This window comes from Meles meles, chromosome 5 (genome assembly GCF_922984935.1).
Source record: "Meles meles chromosome 5, mMelMel3.1 paternal haplotype, whole genome shotgun sequence".
Taxonomy (NCBI): Eukaryota; Metazoa; Chordata; class Mammalia; order Carnivora; family Mustelidae; genus Meles; species Meles meles.
Window position 1 is genome coordinate 47840937 of NC_060070.1, and position 18730 is coordinate 47859666.

The following is an 18730-nucleotide window of genomic DNA, read 5'->3' on the forward strand; positions in this document are numbered from 1 at the left end:
TGGAACATTGTTCCATTTCTTTGTGTCTTCCTCAATTTCTTTCATGAGTACTTTATAGTTTTCTGAGTACAGATTCTTTGCCTCTTTGGTTAGGTTTATTCCTAGGTATCTTATGGTTTTGGGTGCAATTGTAAATGGGATTGACTCCTTAATTTCCCTTTCTTATGTCTTGCTGTTGGTGTATAGAAATGCAACTGATTTCTGTGCATTGATTTTATATCCTGACACTTTACTGAATTTCTGTATGAGTTCTAGCAGTTTTGGAGTGGAGTCTTTTGGGTTTTCCATGTAGAATATCATATCATGTGCAAAGAGTGAGAGTGATTTTTTCTTTGCCAATTCAGATTGCTTTTATTTCTTTTTGTTGTCTAATTGCTGAGGCTAGGACTTCTAGTACTATGTTGAATGGCAGTGGTGATAATGGACATACCTGCCATGTTCCTGACCTTAGGGGAAAAGCTCTCAGTTTGTCTGCATTGAGAATGATATTCGCTGTGGGTTTTTCATAGATGGCTTTGATGATATTGAGGTATGTACCCTCTGTGCCTATACTTTGAAGAGTTTTGATCAAGAAAGGGTGCTGTACTTTGTCAAATGCTTTTTCAGCATCTATTGAGAGTATCATATGGTGGTTGTTTTTCTTGTATTAATGCATTGGATCACATTGATTGATTTGAACCAAACTTGCAGCCCAGGAATAAATCCCAATTAGTTGTGGTGAATAATCCTTTTAATGTACTGTTGGATCCTATTGACTAGTATTTTGGTGAGAGTTTCCACATCTGTGTTCATCAAGGATATTGGTCTGTAATTCTCCTTTTTGATGGGGTCTTTGTCTAGTTTTGGGATCAAGGTGATGCTGGCCTCATAAAATGAGTTTGGAAGTTTTTCTTTCCATTTCTATTTTTTGGAACAATTTCAGGAGAATAGGTATTAATTCTTCTTTAAATGTTTGTTAGAGTTCCCCTGGAAGCCATCTGGCCCTGGGTTCTTGTTTTTTTGGGAGATTTTTAATGACTGCGTCAATCTCCTTACTGGTTATGGGTCTGTTCATGTTTTCTATTTCTTCCTGGTTAAGTTTTGATAGTTTATATGTCTGTAGGACTATATCCATTTCTTCCACAATGTCAAATTTGCTGGTGATAGTTGCTCATAATATGTTCTTATAATTGTTTGTATTTCTTTGGTGTTTGTTTTGATCTCTCCTCTTTCATTCTTGATTTTATTTATTTGGGTCCTTTCTCTTCTTTTGGATAAGTCTGGCCAGGGCTTTATCAGCCTTACTAATTTTTTCATAGAACCAGCTCCTAGTTTCATTGATTTTTTTCTACTGTACTTTTGGTTTCGATTTCATTGATTTCTGCTCTGATCTTTATGATTTGTCTTCCCCTGCTGGGAGTAGACTTTCTTTGCTGTTCTTTCTCCAGCTCCTTTAGGTGTAGGGTTAGGTTGTGTATTTGAGACCTTTCTTGTTTCTTGAGAAAGGTTTGTATCGCTATATACTTTCCTCTCAGGATGGCCTTTGCTGTGTCCAGAAGATTTTGAACAGTTGTGTTTTCATTTTCATATGTTTCCATGAATTGTTTCAGTTCTTCTTTCATTTCCTGGTTGACCCATTCATTCTTTAGTAGGATGCTCTTTAGCCTCCACGTATTTGAGTTCTTTCGAACTTTCCTCTTGTGACTGAGTTCTAGCTTCAGGGCATTGTGGTCTAAAAATATGCAGGGAATGATCCCAATCTTTTGATACCCGTTGAGACCTGATTTGTGACCCAGGATGTGATCTATTCTGGAGAATATTCCATGAGCACTGGAGAAGAATATGCATTCTTTTGCTTTGGGATGGAATGTTCTGAATAGATTTGTGATGTCCATCTGGTCCAGTGTGTCATTTAAGGCCTTTCTTTCCTTGTTGATCTTTTGCTTGGATGATCTGTCCATTTCAGTGAGTGAGGTGTTAAAGTCCCCTACTATTATTGTATTATTGTCAATGTGTTTCTTTCATTTTGTTATTAATTGGTTTATATAGTTTGCTGCTCCCATGTTTGGGCATAGATATCTAAAATTGTTAGATCTTTTTGTTGGGCAGACCCTTTAAGTATGATATAGTGTCCTTCCTCATCTCTTATTATAGTCTTTAGCCTAAAATCTAATTCATCCAATATAAGGATTGCTACCTCAGCTTTCTTTTGATGTCCATTAACATGGTCAATTGTTCTCTACCCCCTCACTTTAAATCTGGAAGTGTCTTTGGGTCTAAAATGAGTTTCTGGTAGACAGCATATTGATGGGTTTTGCTTTTTATCCATTCTGATATCCTGTGTCTTTTGATTGGGGGCATTTAGCCCATTTACATTCAGGGTAACTATTGAAAGATATGAATTGAGTGCCATTGGATTGTCTGTAAGGTGACTGTTACTGTGTATTGTCTCTGTTCCTTTCTGTTCTACTACTTTTTTTTTTATTAAATTTATTTATTTATTTTCAGCATAACAGTACTCATTGTTTTTGCACCACACCCAGTGCTCCATGCAATACATGCCCTCTCTATTACCCTCCACCTGGTTCCCCAACCTCCAACCCCCCGCCCCGTCAAAACCCTCAGGTTGTTTTTCAGAGTCCATAGTCTCTCATGGTTCATCTCCCCTTCCAATTTCCCACAACTCCCTTCTCCTCTCCATCTACCCATGTCCTCCATGTTCTTTGTTATGCTCCACAAATAAGTGAAACCATATGATACTTGACCATTTTATGTTACAGTCTTCTTGTCCCAAGCTGCTTTCGGGGTTTTCTCTTTGTTACTAAGACTTGTAAGTTTTACTATCAGATGATGGGGTGTGGTCCCATTTTTATTGATTTTATTGATTTTGACTTCTCTGTGCCTCCTAGATTTTGATGCTTGTTCCCTTTGCCATATTGGGGACATTCTCTTCAATAATTTGCTCCAATATAGCTTCTGCCTCCCTCTCTCTTTCTTCTTCTTCTGGAATCCCAATTATTCTAATATTGTTTCATCTCATGGTATCACTTATCTCTCAAATTCTCCCCTCATGATCCAGTAGTTGTTTGTCTCTTTTGCTCAGCTTCTTTATTCTCCATCATTTGGTCTTCTATATCACTAATTCTCTCTTCTTCCTCATCTATTCTAGCAGTAAGACCTCCATTTTTTATTGTACCTCATTAGTAGCTTTTTTGATTTCAACTTGGTTAGATTTTAGTTCTTTTATTTCTCCAGAAGGGTTTTTCATTTCTCCAGACAGAGTTTCTCTAATATCTTCCATGCCTTTTTTGAGCCCAGCTATCACCTTGAGAATTGTCATTCCGAACTCTAGATCTGACATATTACCAATGTCTGTATTGATTAGGTCTCTAGCCATCGGTACTGCCTCTTGTTCTTTTTTTTTGTGTGTGGTGAGTTTTTCTACGTTGTCATTTTATACAGATAATAATATATAAATGAGAGAATAAAATACTAAAAGGGTGACAAAGACCCCAGAAAAATGTTCACTAACCAAATAAGAGACCCAAAACCAGGCAGAGAAGAAAGGGAAAAAAAAGAAAAAAAATTATATATATATATATATATATATGGAGAGAGAGAGAGAGAAGAGAAGAGACTGGTGAATAGAACACAGCCAGAGCCACTCACTTGATTTGGGGTGTATTTTGATCTCTTAGAAGAAACTACCTCTCAAAATTTTAAAGAAAAAAAACCCTATATGTATAAATACAAAAATAAGGGTAAACATGATGAAAGGATGGAATATGAGTGTAAAGGTGAGAATAAAAAAAAAATTCTAAAAAAGGAATTGATAAGTTGTTTGGAAAAAGGAAAAAAAAAAGAAGGAGGGAATGTGCTCAGGCTGGAGACTAGAACAAAGCCATGTGCTAGATTTAGGGTATGTTTTCATCTATTAGAAGAAATTGTATCCCAAAATTTTTTTAGGGAAAAAACAACATTTATGTATAAAAAATAATTTTAAATACAATAAAGGGATAAAATATGACTATAACAATGAAGGTTTAAAAAATTTTTTTAAACCATTTAATTTTTTTTTTTTGTGAGAGAGAGAGAGTGAGAGAGCAAGCAGAGGCAGGCAGAATGGCAGGCAGAGGCAGAAGGAGAAGGAGGCTTCCCTACCAAGCAAGGAGCCTGATGTGGCACTCGATCCCAAGATGCTGGGACCACGACCTGAACCGAAGGCAGCCGCTTAACCAACTGAGCCACCCAGGCGTCCCTAAAAAGACTTTTTTAAAAAAGAAAGGTATTAAGATAAACTAGTTAAAAAACATCAAAAGAGGAAAGAGGAAATGTTAAAAATAATAGAATAAGAAAAAAAATAAAATAAAAAAAAATTAACTTTGCAAGACTAAAGAATCATGGGGAAAAGCCATGAATTCTATGTGTTACTTTTCCCTAGCTCTGGAGTTCCACTGTTCTCCTTGATTAGTAAGCTTGGTCTTGGCTGGATGTTCTTGCTGATCTTCTGGAGTAGGGGTCTGTTTCAGTGAGTCTCAAATATCTTTGCTCAAGGCAGAATTGCACTGCCCTTACCAGGGGCTGGGCTAAGTAATCTGCTCGGGTTTGCTCTCAGAGCTTTTGTTCCTTGAATGCTTTCCATAGGCCTCTGGAGGATGGGAATGAAGATGGAAGTCTCCCAATCTCCGGCCCTGGGGAAGCAGAGATCTCAGAGTCCCTCTCCTCAGAGTGCCAGCGGAAAAGCTATCAATTCCTCCTGTCTCCCTGATCTCCGGCCGCACTCCAAGCTCACCTGGCCTGTCACCGAGCATTTCTATCTCTAGTGCATGGCCGTTTGGAGTCTCCAAACCCAGCAGATTTCTGTAGTGCACTCCTGTGCCACTCCTCTTGGAGGAAGAAGGAAGGGGTTTCCCCAGATCTGCCACTTGTGAGGTCCCTGCCTGAAGAGCAGTGGCCCAGCTGTGCCTAGGATTTAAGGGAACCCCAAGATGAGATTGCACTCCTTAGCTCGGTCTCTGTAGCTGGCTTCTCTGTTCTGATACCTGGAGCTCTGCCATACTCAGACACCCCCGTTCTTTCTGTGACCCTGCAGGACCTGAGACTACACTGTCCCTGTGAGGGTTCCACCCCCGTTTAGCCTCTGGAGCGATGTCCCTCAGTGGAGCAGACTTCTAAAAGTTCTGACTTTGTGTTCTGCTGCTCCACCACTTGCCAGGAGCCAGCCCCTCCCCCCCCCACGGTCTATCTACCCATCACTTCGGATTCACTTCTCCGCTTGTCCTACCTTTCAGAAAGTGGTGGATTTTCTGTTCCTAGAATTGCTGCTCTTCTCTTCAATCTCCTGTTGAGTTTGTAGGTGTTCAGAATGGTTTGATAAGGGGCGCCTGGATGGCTCAGTGGGTTAAAGCCTCTGCCTTTGGCGCAGATCATGATCTCAGAGTCCTGGGATCTAGCCCCACATCAGGATCTCTGTTCAGCAGGGAGCCTGCTTCCCCCTCTCTCTCTGCCTGCTTCTCTGCCTATTTGTGATCTCTGTCAAATGAATAAATAAAATCTTAAAAAAAAAAAAAGAATGGTTTGATAAGTATCTAGCTGAACTCCCGGGACCTATGTCATTTCAATCTGCTACTCCTCTGCCATCTTGCCTCTCATTCCTAAAAATTCTGATAGTTTATTAGTGTATAGGAATGCAGTTGATTTTGTATCCTTCAACTTTGCTGAATTTGTTTATACTAACAGTTTTTTTGTTGAGTCTTTAGGGTTTCTCATATAAGTCATCTGCAAACAGAGACAGTTCTGTTTCTTTCTTTCTATCTGTTTTGGATGACTCTTATTTCTTTTTCTTGCCTTATTTTTCTGACTAGTACTCCTAATACAATGTTGAATAAAAGTGGTGAGAGTGGGTATGTTTGTCTTGTTCTTAAGTTAGAGGAAATGCTTTTAGCTCTTCACTGCTGGATATGATGTTAATTGTGATCTTGTTATATATGGCCTTGTTATCTTGAAGTATGTTTCCTCTATACCCACTTTGTTGAGTTTTTATCACATATGGATGTTGAATTTTGTCAAATGCTTTTCTGGATCTCTTGAGATGGTCATATGATTTTATACTTTCTCTTTCAATGTAGTATATTACACTGATTCATTTGCAGATTTTGAACCATCCCTGCATCCTTGGAATAAATCTCACTTGATCACACTGTGTGTTTTTAAAATGTATTGTTTAATTTGCTTTGTTAATTTTTAAAAAAGATTTTATTTATTTATTAGAAAGAGAGAGCTTGAAAGAAAGATCACAAGCAGGGGAAGAGGTAGAAGGAGACACAGACTCCCTGCTGAGCAGGGAGCCCAGTGTGGACTCGATCCCAGGACTCTGGGATCATGACCTGAGCAAAAGGCAGACACTTCACTGACTGAGCCACCCAGGCACCCTGGTTTGCTAATGTGTGTGTGTGTGTGTGTGTGTGTGTGTGTGTGTGTGTGTGTGTTTTCTTTCTTTCTTTCTTTCTTTTTTTTTTTTTTGAGGATTTTTGCATCCATGTTATCAGGCATATTGGTCTGTAATTTTTACTCTTTGTCTTGTTTTGGTATTGCGGTAATTCTGACTTTATAAAATGAGTTTGGTAGTGTTCCTTTCTCTTCTATTTTTTGGAAGAGTTTGAGGATTGGCATTAATTCTTTAAATGTTTGGTAGAATTCACCAGTGAAGACATCTGGTCCTTGAGTTTGTTTGTTGAGAGAGTTTTTATTACAGATCCAATCTCCTTACTTGTAATTGGTCTTTTCAGATTTTCTGTTTTTTTCATGGATCAAGTTTGGTAGGTTGTATATTTCTAGGAGTTTATCCTCTTCTTCCTTGTCCAGTTTTTTGACATATGATTTTTCAAAGCACAGTAGTTGCTTATGGTCCTTTGTAAGCATCTTTTGTATGATCTTTGTAATTTCTCTTCTTTCATTTCTCTTTTTAGTTCTTTGAGCCTCCTTTTTTTTTTTTAGTAAGTCTAGCTAAAGTTTTGTCTATTTTGTTTTTTTTTCAAAAAACCATCTCAGTTTTATTTGATCTTTTCTATTGTCTTTAACATCTGTATTTCATTTATTTTCACTCACATCTTTGTTATTTCCTTCCTTCTGCTAACTTTAGACTTAGCTTATTTTATTTTTTTTCTAGTTGCTTATGGTATAAAGTTTGTTTGTTTGTTTGTTTTTTTGAGATCTTTCTTGTTTTTCAATGTAGACATTCATTACCATTAACTTCCCTCTTAATAATGTTTTTGAGGTTTTTTGTTTTTGAGGCATCCCATAAGTTTTGGTGTGTTGTATTTCATTTTCATATGTCTCAAGATATACATTTTTAAAATTTCTTCTTTGACTCAGTGGTAGTTCAGTTATATGTAGTATCTCCATATATTTATGGGTTATCCAGTTTTCTTCTTATAATTGAGTTTTTGTGGGTTTCTTTTCATACAATTTTGAGAAAAGATGTTTGATATTATTTCAATCTTCTTAAATTTATTAGGACTTGTTCTGTGGCCTAACATATGATCTGTAATGTTCTATATAACCTTGAGAATGGCATTTATTTGGTTGCTTTTGGATGGAATGTTCTGTAAATGTCTATTAAGTCCATCTGGTCTAACATGTTGTTTAAGGCCAATATTTCCTTATTGCTCTTCTGTCTGGATAATTTGTCCATTCTGAAAGTGGGGTATTAAAGTTCCCTACTATAATTGTATTGCTGTATGTTTCTTTCTTTACCTCTGTTAGCATTTGCTTTATGTTTAGCTGCTCCTGTGTTGGATGCATAAGTATTTACAGATGTTAAATCCTCTTATTTGATTGACACCTTTATCGTTATTCAGTGACTTTCTTTGTCTCTTATTTTAGTCTTTGTCCTAAGATCTATTTGTCCAATGTTAATGTAGCTACCAAGCTTTCTTTCCATTTCCATTTGCATGGAATATCTTTTTCCATCTCTTCACAGACTCTTTAGTTTGTGTGTATCCTTATATCTGAAGTGAGTCTCTTATAGGCAGCATACAGGTGGGTCTGTATTTTTATCTATTCAGCCACTCTATCTTTTGATTGGAGAATTTAGCCCATTTACATTGAAAGTAATTGTGGAAAGGTATTATTACCATTTTATTAATTCTTTTCTAGTTGTTTTGTAGCTCCCCTCCATTACTTTCTTCTCTGGCTCTCATCATTTGTGATTTGGTAATTTTATGTAGTAGTATGCTTAGATTATTTTTATCTTTTGTGTGTCTACTGTAGGTGTCTTCCTCTGAAAGAGGTATATTTGCATGCTTTAAAAGCTGCTGCCTTGGGTTCACCTTCCAATCAACCTGAGACTAGATGCTGATGGAGGTCTTCATCTTTGGATCCTAGACAGGTTTTGGCACACTCTCAACTACTGGGAGCTGTTAAAAATAAACTAGATGCTTGGACAATCACAAAGATTTGAGAGACAGCCTAGAAAGCTAGGACAAGGTTGAAGAGTAAGATTCATCTGCTATATGAGAACACTCCTTCAAGATGAAGCCTGGAAGATAAGAATTTCTGTCTGTTCCCACTATTTGGAGGCCCAGAGTGATAGATTTGTTTGCTACTGTCCCATTGAACACATCACCACAAGCCCCACTGGCCATCAGAGCCAGGCTATCAAGGGATGTGACCTCTAGGCAGCAGCCATAAAAGATGGGGCCCCAGATATGTGCACAGGTTCTTTTCTTGGAGATACTGGTGTGGACTGAGCAGATATTACAAGGCTCTGAAGTCTGCATGCTTTTCCTACAGCCAATTTTGAATCCCAACATTACTGTACTTACTGTAATCTGTGCTTTAAGTTTCTTCACTTCTTCATCAGGGTGCCATTGCCATAGTTTTTTTTTTTTTTTCCATTTTATGTATTTTTTCAGCATAACAGTATTCATTGTTCTTGCACAACACCCAGTGCTCCATGCAAAACGTGCCCTCCCTATTACCCACCACCTGTTCCCCCAACCTCCCACCCCTGACCCTTCAAAACCCTCAGGGTGTTTTTCAGAGTCCATAGTCTCTTATGGTTCGCCTCCCCTTCCAAATTTTTTTTTTTTAATAAACATATAATGTATTTTTATCCCCAGGGGTACAGGTCTGTGAATCGCCAGGTTTACACACTTCACAGCACTCACGATAGCACATACCCTCCCCAATGTCCATAGCCCCCTCCCCCTCTCCCAATCCCACCTCCCCCCAGCAACCCCCAGTTTGTTTTGTGAGATTAAGAGTCATTTATGGTTTGTCTCCCTCCCAATCCCATCTTGTTTCATTTATTCTTCTCCTATCCCCCTAACCCCCCATGTTGCTTCTCCATGTCCTCATATCAGGGAGATCATATGATACTTGTCTTTCTCCAATTGACTTATTTCACTAAGCATGATACGCTCTAGTTCCATCCACGTCATCGCAAATGGCAAGATTTCATTTCTTTTGATGGCTGCATAGTATTCCATTGTGTGTATATACCACATCTTCTTTATCCATTCATCTGTTGATGGACATCTAGGTTCTTTCCATAGTTTGGCTATTGTAGACATCGCTGCTATAAACATTCGGGTGCACGTGCCCCTTCGGATCACTACATTTGTATCTTTAGGGTAAATACCCAGTAGTGCAATTGCTGGGTCATAGGGTAGTTCTATTTTCAACATTTTGAGGAACCTCCATGCTGTTTTCCAGAGTGGTTGCACCAGCTTGCATTCCCACCAACAGTGTAGGAGGGTTCCCCTTTCTCCGCATCCTCACCAGCATCTGTCATTTCCTGACTTGTTAATTTTAGCCATTCTGACTGGTGTGAGGTGATATCTCATTGTGGTTTTGATTTGTATTTCCCTGATGCCGAGTGACGTGGAGCACATTTTCATGTGTCTGTTGGCCATCTGGATGTCTTCTTTGCAGAAATGTCTGTTCATGTCCTCTGCCCATTTCTTGATTGGATTGTTTGTTCTTTGGGTGTTGAGTTTGCTAAGTTCCTTATAGATTTTGGATACTAGCCCTTTATCTGATATGTCATTTGCAAATATCTTCTCCCATTCTGTCAGTTGTCTTTTGGTTTTGTTAACTGTTTCCTTTGCTGTGCAAAAGCTTTTGATCTTGATGAAATCCCAATAGTTCATTTTTGCCCTTGCTTCCCTTGCCTTTGCCGACTTTCCTAGGAAGATGTTGCTACGGCTGAGGTCGAAGAGGTTGCTACCTGCGTTCTCCTCAAGGATTTTGATGGATTCCTTTCTCACATTGAGGTCCTTCATCCATTTTGAGTCTATTTTCGTGTGTGGTGTAAGGAAGTGGTCCAATTTCATTTTTCTGCATGTGGCTGTCCAATTTTCCCAGCACCATTTATTGAAGAGGCTGTCTTTTTTCCATTGGACATTCTTTCCTGCTTTGTCGAAGATTAGTTGACCATAGAGTTGAGGGTCTATTTCTGGGCTCTCTATTCTGTTCCACTGATCTATGTGTCTGTTTTTGTGCCAGTACCATGCTGTCTTGATGATGACAGCTTTGTAATAGAGCTTGAAGTCTGGAATTGTGATGCCACCAACTTTGGCTTTCTTTTTCAATATTCCTTTGGCTATTTGAGGTCTTTTCTGGTTCCATATAAATTTTAGGATTATTTGTTCCATTTCTTTGAAAAAAATGGATGGGATTTTGATAGGGATTGCATTAAATGTGTAGATTGCTTTAGGTAGCATAGACATTTTCACAATATTTATTCTTCCAATCCAGGAGCATGGAACATTTTTCCATTTCTTTGTGTCTTCCTCAATTTCTTTCATGAGTACTTTATAATTTTCTGTGTATAGATTCTTAGCCTCTTTGGTTAGGTTTATTCCTAGGTATCCATTGCCATAGTTTTTAAAGTAATTTTTGTTGTGTATATATTTCTAGGTTGACTATACACTACTCTCCACGTATTTTTAAAGATGTTGCTATACTATCTTTACATTTGCATTATTTCTAATGAGAATTTTGCTCTCTTTTTAATCTGTCCCTGTAAATAACGTATATTTTTCCTCTGTCTGCTTTTAAGATTTTCTCCTTATCACTGGGTGTGAGCAATTTTTATTATGTGCCTTGGTGTAGTTTCTTTAAATTTCTTATGCTTGGGAGTTCATTGACCTTGCTGCTGTGGATTTACAGTTTTCATTAGTTTTGGAAATTTTTGGACAATTATTCCTTCAAATATTTTCTACCTTCTTTGAAGTTGTCCTGAGAGTTTACTGATGCTTCATTTTGGTTCTTTATTATTATACTTTTTCTCTCTGTTTCATTTTGGAAATTTTCTATTACTGTGTCTTTAAGTTCACTAATATTTTCTTGCAAAGTGTCTGATACTCCTTTAATCTCAATGTATATTTTTATTCTCATCTGTGGTAGGCAAAATTCTGAAATGACCCCTGAGAATTTTTGCCTAATCCCCACACCTGTAAATATGATGAGATTTCAGGCTCCCAATTATGTAATGCTATATAACAAAAGAAATTTTTTAGATGTAGTCGAAGTTACTAGTCAGTTGACTTTGTGTTAGTCAAAAGGGAGACTATCTGGGTGGGCCTATATAATTATATGTCTTTAAAGTGAGTGAGTTCTTCAGGATGATATCAGAAGAAGTCAGAGAGATAGGAAACAATGAAGGATTGAGTGCACTGTTGTTGGCTTGAAGATAGAGGGATCCAATTAAAAAAGACCTGAGAGTGACATCAAGGCTCCCAGTGGCCTTTGGTTCACAGCAAGAAAATGGGGATCTCAGTCTTATTGCCACAAGAAAGTTGATTTTGCTGACAACCTGAGTGATCTTGAAATTTAGTTCTTCTTCAGAGCCTTGAGATAAGAACTAATCCAGCCAATAGCATAATTTCAGTTATATGAGACCCTAATCATCTACTCTAATCAGTCCTTCCTGGACTTCTGACCCATAAATCTGTGTATTAAGTTGTTTTAAGTTTGTTGTTCTAAGCTACCAAAATTGGGATAATTTGTTCCCTAGCAATGGAAGACCAGTATATCACACCTTGTGACTTTTATCTCTGGAAGTTTAAATGGGGGGGGGGGTCTTCTTTTGTATCTTCCATGTCTCTATTTAACTTTTTAAGCATAAGGAATATTATTATAAAATTGATTTAATGTTCTTTTTTATTATAAAAATTATTTAATATTCAGCTAGTTTTAATATCTGTCAGTTCTGTATCAGTTTCTTTTGCTTGATTTATCTAGTATTCATTGTGGATTACATTTTTCTGTTGTTTTTCATGCCTTGTAATTATTGATTAGATGCAATACATGAATAATTTTATTTTGTTGAGTGCTAGATATTTTTGTTTTCATATAACTATTCTTGAGTTTTGTTCTGGGGGGTGCAGTTAGCTTACTTGGTAACAGTTGGATCCTTTCAGGTCTTGCCTTTAATATTTGTGAGGCACCAGCAGAATTGTATTTAGTTTAGTACTATTATTTTTCCACTCAAAGGCAAGACCTCCTAAGTATTTCATCAGTTCTTATGAGTTACAAGGTTTTTCCAATTTAACTGGTGGGAAGACACTATTCCTGGTCCTCTGAAAGTACTGAGATACTATTTCTTCTCATTGTTTCAAATGGCTCCTTTTTTTTTTTTTTTTTTTTTTTGGTAGTTTTCACAAATGCATGAGCTGATCCATTCTCAGGGTTTTGAGATTTTAGACTTCTGTGTGAAGCTCTCTCCTCTCTGGTTCTCTTATTCTGCAAACTCTAGTCTTCTTTGTCTGCTTGAACTCCAAGCTCTATCTCTTAGACTCAAGGAGTCTACTTAGGCTCTACTCAGGTTCCTTTTCCCTACCACAGCCTGGAAATTCTCTCAAGGTTGTAAACTGGGCAGTCATAGGGATTACCTCATTTGTTTCCTATCTGATTTCAGGGATTACTGGCCTTCATTGCCTGATGCCCACTGTCTTTAAAACTGTTGTTTCATGTATTTTCTGCAGCTAATGTGTGTGTGTGTGTGTGTGTGTGTGTGTGTGTGTGTGTCTGTGTCTGTGTGTGTGTGTGTTGTTTCAGGTTCAATCATAAGTCTGTTTCCTCCATCTTAGCCAGAAGTCTTTCACTGATCTTTTGACATGCTGTGGTTTGTTCAGATACACTGCTCATACCTAGAAAACATATCTTGTTAACAAGTATGTATGGTAAGGCATAAATCAACGAATGCCATATATTGTGTACCACATTTATTTATACATTTGTTTCCATATTGTTTTGACATCCAAATAGAATTAGACAACTATTCAAATCAGATTAAATTTGCCATTAGAAGATAGTGAGGAAAAAGGCAAGTTGCGAGAATGATCAGGAGTTGGAAGTAGAGGATATGACAAAAATAAAATGATGAGAAAGGAGGAGGGCATATTGTAAAAATCAGTGAGGTAGTAGTGTAGAAGGAAGAATGGAAATAAAGATGAAGAGGGAAATGATCCTTGGAGGGCAGTTTTTATGTAATATGTATATGTAATATGTAATATGTATTTTCATATGTTGGGGTAAGGCTGTTTTCTCTCTCTGTCTCTCTCTCTCTCTCTCTTTTTTTTCTGTGTCTCTGTACTACTCCTATACATGCATCTTTTCTACATGCATCTACAGTCATGTAGTTCTAAATAAAGGATATGATAAATGAGGACAGTTGTTCATTCCTTCAATAAGTAAGTTTTATTAATCATCTATTCTAATTGAGGCACTGGGCTATGATAAAAGACACAAGTTTTAAGGGTAGATACAGTTGTTCAGTCCAAGGATGGTAGAGTCTAGCATGGGGGACAGGGGGTAGACCATAATAACAGACTTTGTGGCTAAGCTAAGAGTAAACAGGGCACTAACGGATCCATAGAATGCCACCTATTCCAGAGTTGGGTGGGGGTGCTCAAGGAAAACATCCCTGAGGTGAGAGTTGGAGGATGAAGAATTGAGCAAATAAAGTGGGAGAGGGAGGAAGGAAAGGGTGTTCCATGCAGAGGCAACATGGCTAGTGTCAACAGAGAATGGCTTTGCAGAATGGCAGAGCTCAGTATAGGTGGAGCAAATGCTGTAAGGGGTATGGGAATTTATTGGAAGGTTTGAGAAATTTGGGAGTAGACTTGGTGCTTTCCAGGTGTTAATGTAAGTGGTGGCTAGAGTCTGAAGAACATCTACCCTAAGGGTTCCTGGTAATATGTTTCCTGGATATATAAACCTGTCTGCAGAAGAAACTGAGGGTGAGAGATGACACTTTTTCTTGTATTGGTTTTCCTGGGTAAATCCCTCTCTCATCATTTTACAGCCAGGAACATACCTCCTACATGACAAGATGGGACTTATTACAGTTTTGGTGTATGTATTCTGGCAGATTGTAGAAGCTCAAGAGAGTGCTTCTGCCTATTCCAAATAGTTGGACATGGTGCTTATGACTTTTGCAAATAAAGAAATGAAGACCAGACAATATGAAACAATGGATAGGTGACTACATCTTGGCAGTTTTGTTTTCAGAAGAATAATTTTTTTTTCTTTTGAACTTTAAGGTGGGGCATTTGAACGTTTTGAGCTCCTGTTCCTTGGTCTGCAGGCATAAAGAAGGCAGGCTGAAACAGTAGTGAAGGTGTAACAAGTGGGAATGTATCACAGCGACTCATATTTTGGCATTTTAAACACAAGCCAAACAATTTTTTAATTATCCAAATATATAGAGTGCAAGGAACAGGCTAAATTACCTTCTTTGATCACTTGAGCAGTTATAAATCACTGATTAAATATTTAAAGTTCTTTTTGTTATTTACAGAAGGCTGATAACTTTAAATTTGCATAATATTTCATAATAGTTTATTAAAAAATGATGCATGATGTAGAAAGCAATATATCACTTAAATTACTTACAAAGAAAAACATTCACCTGCCCCTGCCTTGTGGTTTATTGGAATAATTTTGATTGTAAAATAGCATTTTCTTTAAGAAAATTTGTGTGTTTTTTTGGTATTAGTTTTCAAGATATAAGATGCAGAAAAGGAAAAAAATAATTGTAAGTTCTATATCCCCTGGTAGCCAGTCCTCCCAGACAACATAGAGGTAATATTATTGTGATTGTCTTGAGCATCTGTCTGGGCTCAAACTGAAACCCTGCAATTTTAGCTGTAAAAACCTGAGCTTGTTATATAAACTCTCTAAGCATCTTAGCATCAGTTTGCCCATCTGTGGTACAGGTATCTCAATAATAGTTTTATTGTAAGATTGCACTGAGAATTAAATTAACTCTTTCATGCTAGTACTCGGCATATATTAAAGGTTCAGTACATGTTGGTTATTATTATTATTATTAGCTCATAGTGGTGTTAAATGTTTTGGCTCCCTCTCAGATTTTTGTGAAAACTATGGATGTTTCTTCAGAAAAAAATACTTATGCAGAGGACACTTTGCATGTATTTTCAAGAGTCTCACCAAACCCTTGAGGCTCTTTCATAATTAAGAACATATGAGAGGGGGTGATATCCAGTGTATATGGGGAGGGATTGACTGGATAAGAACAAGAATGATTATATATATGAAAAATTGATAAATGTGATAACGAGAAGATATGGAATTCTCTTCTGTTTGCATCTATTTTCTCATTGAAATAAGAAGTATAGCTGTGAGAGTAAGGAGGGTAGGGAGTGTTGGAGGCCTAAGGAGAGGAAAGTAAATAATTGGGAGAATGAGAAAATGAATTCTATAGGGGAAATTGAGGAGGATTGCCAGGCAGTTCTGGGGCCCACTGGAGATTTGTGATCACAGATTCAAACAGACCAGGCAACTACTTAGACACAAATGCAGAGTAGAAAAATAGTTGTGTGTAATCAGGTTTAGGCATTTCCAGATGAATATCATGGAAGGGGAGGCAAGGGAACTGTGGTATATGATAATAATTCTCATGTGACTTCACCTACCCCTTGTTATAGCCTTTGGAGAAATTATGAGCCTTGTGGTGATGTGCAGACCCTCTGTTACTGGGAGGTGGTAGGATATCCATCATGGTAGAGGCAGGAATACCCTCCTTTTCTTCTACTTCCCCAGTGCTCTCTTCCTTATCAGGAGCCAGAGGACTCAGAATCTTCATCTGCTGTTATCTTGTAAGAAGGAGATGCCTTTCCGAGATGGGGCAGGGAGGGAATCTGTACTCTAGAACAGATCCTTGTGCTTCTTTTTAACGATTGCTATCTTAGGTAACTATATTACTTGTGCTAATTCCATCTTAGGCAACTACATTCCTGACAAGAGAGTGTTCTGTTGGATGTCAAAGTATTCTTTGGTAATCAAAGTACCTATGGCTTTAATAAAACATTTTCTGAGAAGAAGCACTTTGTGTATAAAAAGTCATGTTCACACTGAATTTCTGTTGACTTAAAGGGGAAAATATATGCCTTATTTCATGCCTTAAAGGGAGGAAAATCAAAACAAATGAGAAAGGGTTTAACTTTCCATGCTCATTTTAGAGAAGTGTTCTAAATTTCTCTATGTTTTGACTCCACTGTTAGCATCTTATTTTCTCCATCAACTTATTTCTGCTAAGCCCTTGAGAATGGGAGTTGCTAGCAGTTCCCTTCTGATACTTCCAGAATTTGCACTGTGATGAAACCTAACCTGGGGAAGCCACAGAACAGAATGAAGGCTGATAGTTTTTGCTCCCAGCACCTCTGTAGGATCTGGGTTTCTCCTTCCAAGACTTGAGTTCCTGGAGTAGTACTCTTTCACTTCCTCTTGTAGACAAACCTTTGTTTCTCAAGCAAAGCTATTTTACCAGCTGGTGTGGAGGTCCAGTGCACATCCTACTCAGGCAGGAAATTAAGAGTGTGTTCTTTTCTGCTATTCACTGTAGAAAAGCAACAAGAGATAATAGTGGGAAAATATAGGCTTTCAAAGTTAGCTAGACATGAACTATTGCAATTTGTGATAATTTTTCCAAGTCTTACCTATAATTGAAGATTTTAGTTTCTCCATCTCATCCTTGTCATCCTCCTACTCCTCCTCTTCCAGCTCCTACTTCTTTACCAGTGTATTCTAGCTACATATAACAAAAGCATCAAAATCATACTGACTTCAACCATAATAAGGATTTTACCTGCTAGTGAAACTGGAATTCCTAGGCAGGACAGCTTCCAAGTAACTTAATCTCAGGGCCCCTGTTTCCAGTTTTTGTACTTTTTAGCTCTTCTCTTCTTAATGTACTGAGTTCATTCCCAGGTTGGCAGCAGTTCAGGGCCTTGCGTCACAAGGAACAATTTTTGAGGCACGGCCAAAATATCTTCCAGAAGATGAGGAAGAACTTGCAGAAGTTCCAGGAAGCCTCTTCCTGGTATCTGTGGGTCACATGGTAATTTATCAACCTCTGGAAAGGTGGATGAGATTCCTTTTAGATAGCTAAGACTGACCCTAACAGCTGGAGATGGGGTCAGGTTTCTCTGAGGCTGTAGAGAGTAAGAGAAAATCCATGGAAGGAAAGGAAGACTGTTAGGGAGGAAGAAGGCAGGAATGGATGAAGGGTAGATAAGAACAATCCAGTCTACCTGGAGCTCAGGCATTGCTCTCTCAGCTCTTCTGCTTATGTAACAAGTAAGCTCCCTTCTCTATTTGGTTCCAGGTTAAGATTGTTCAGACGCCTGGCCCCAGAGGTTGCTTACATCTACCGATGGCATTCCCCTGAAGTAGACTTTCTGGGCACACAGTCTGTACTAGAGTCTTGGAGATTCTGCCCTCTTCCTTTGTCACGCATTCATTGTTTGTGCTTTTGGTGGGCTGGGTTTTATGACAGGATTTTATATTTTCTTTCATGAATTAATATTCTCCTTGGCATTCTCACCCCATCTGAGGCTCCCATGTCTCATTTGAGATTCCTGTGCTCCACTCAGTGAGAACCATCTTTCCCAGGAGCTCATCATTTGGTCTTTTCTTGTTACACACTTTGAAATCAACTTTGGAAAATCTAAAACCCAACTATGTTTGATTAATCTCCATCCATTACACCAGATTGTTTTCTTTTTTTTTTTTTTTTAAAGATTTTATTTATTTATTTGACGGAGAGAGAGATCACAAGTAGGCAGAGAGGCAGGCAGAGAGAGAGGAGGAAGCAGGCTCCCTGCGGAGCAGAGAGCCCGATGTGGGGCTCGATCCCAGGACCCCGAGATCATGACCTGAGCCGAAGGCAGCGGCCCAATCCACTGAGCCACCCAGGCGCCCCACACCAGATTGTTTTCAATACCAAATTATTCTCATTGTCATCATCCGGGGCGTGGAATGATTAGAGGAGAAAAAGCACAGACTTCTGCTGGAAGGAGCCACAGCTACCATTCCTTTACTGGGAGTTGAGGGGAAGACTTCCCAATTTTTCAAAAACACAAATTAAAAACTGATTTACTACAAGATTGTTTTTCACTCCTGACAGCAACTATATGTCATAATCTGTCAAACTCCCTCCAGGGAGGAATATATGTTACTGTGAATGAAGGGGCCGACACAGGCCCTTTTCTTATATTCTCTTCCAGAGACAATACTTTTTTTGTTTCTTGGAAAGAATATGGCACTAAATTTGGCATTTATAGATGCACATGTTAAAACTTTTTACATATATTTAAGACATTTATAAAAGGGTCAAGGATTCAAGTGATATTACTTTCATGATATTAACCAACTTTGAGTGCAAACCGTGTGCTAAGTATTAAAGTGTATTAATTTATTTAGTCTCTACAAACTGCTA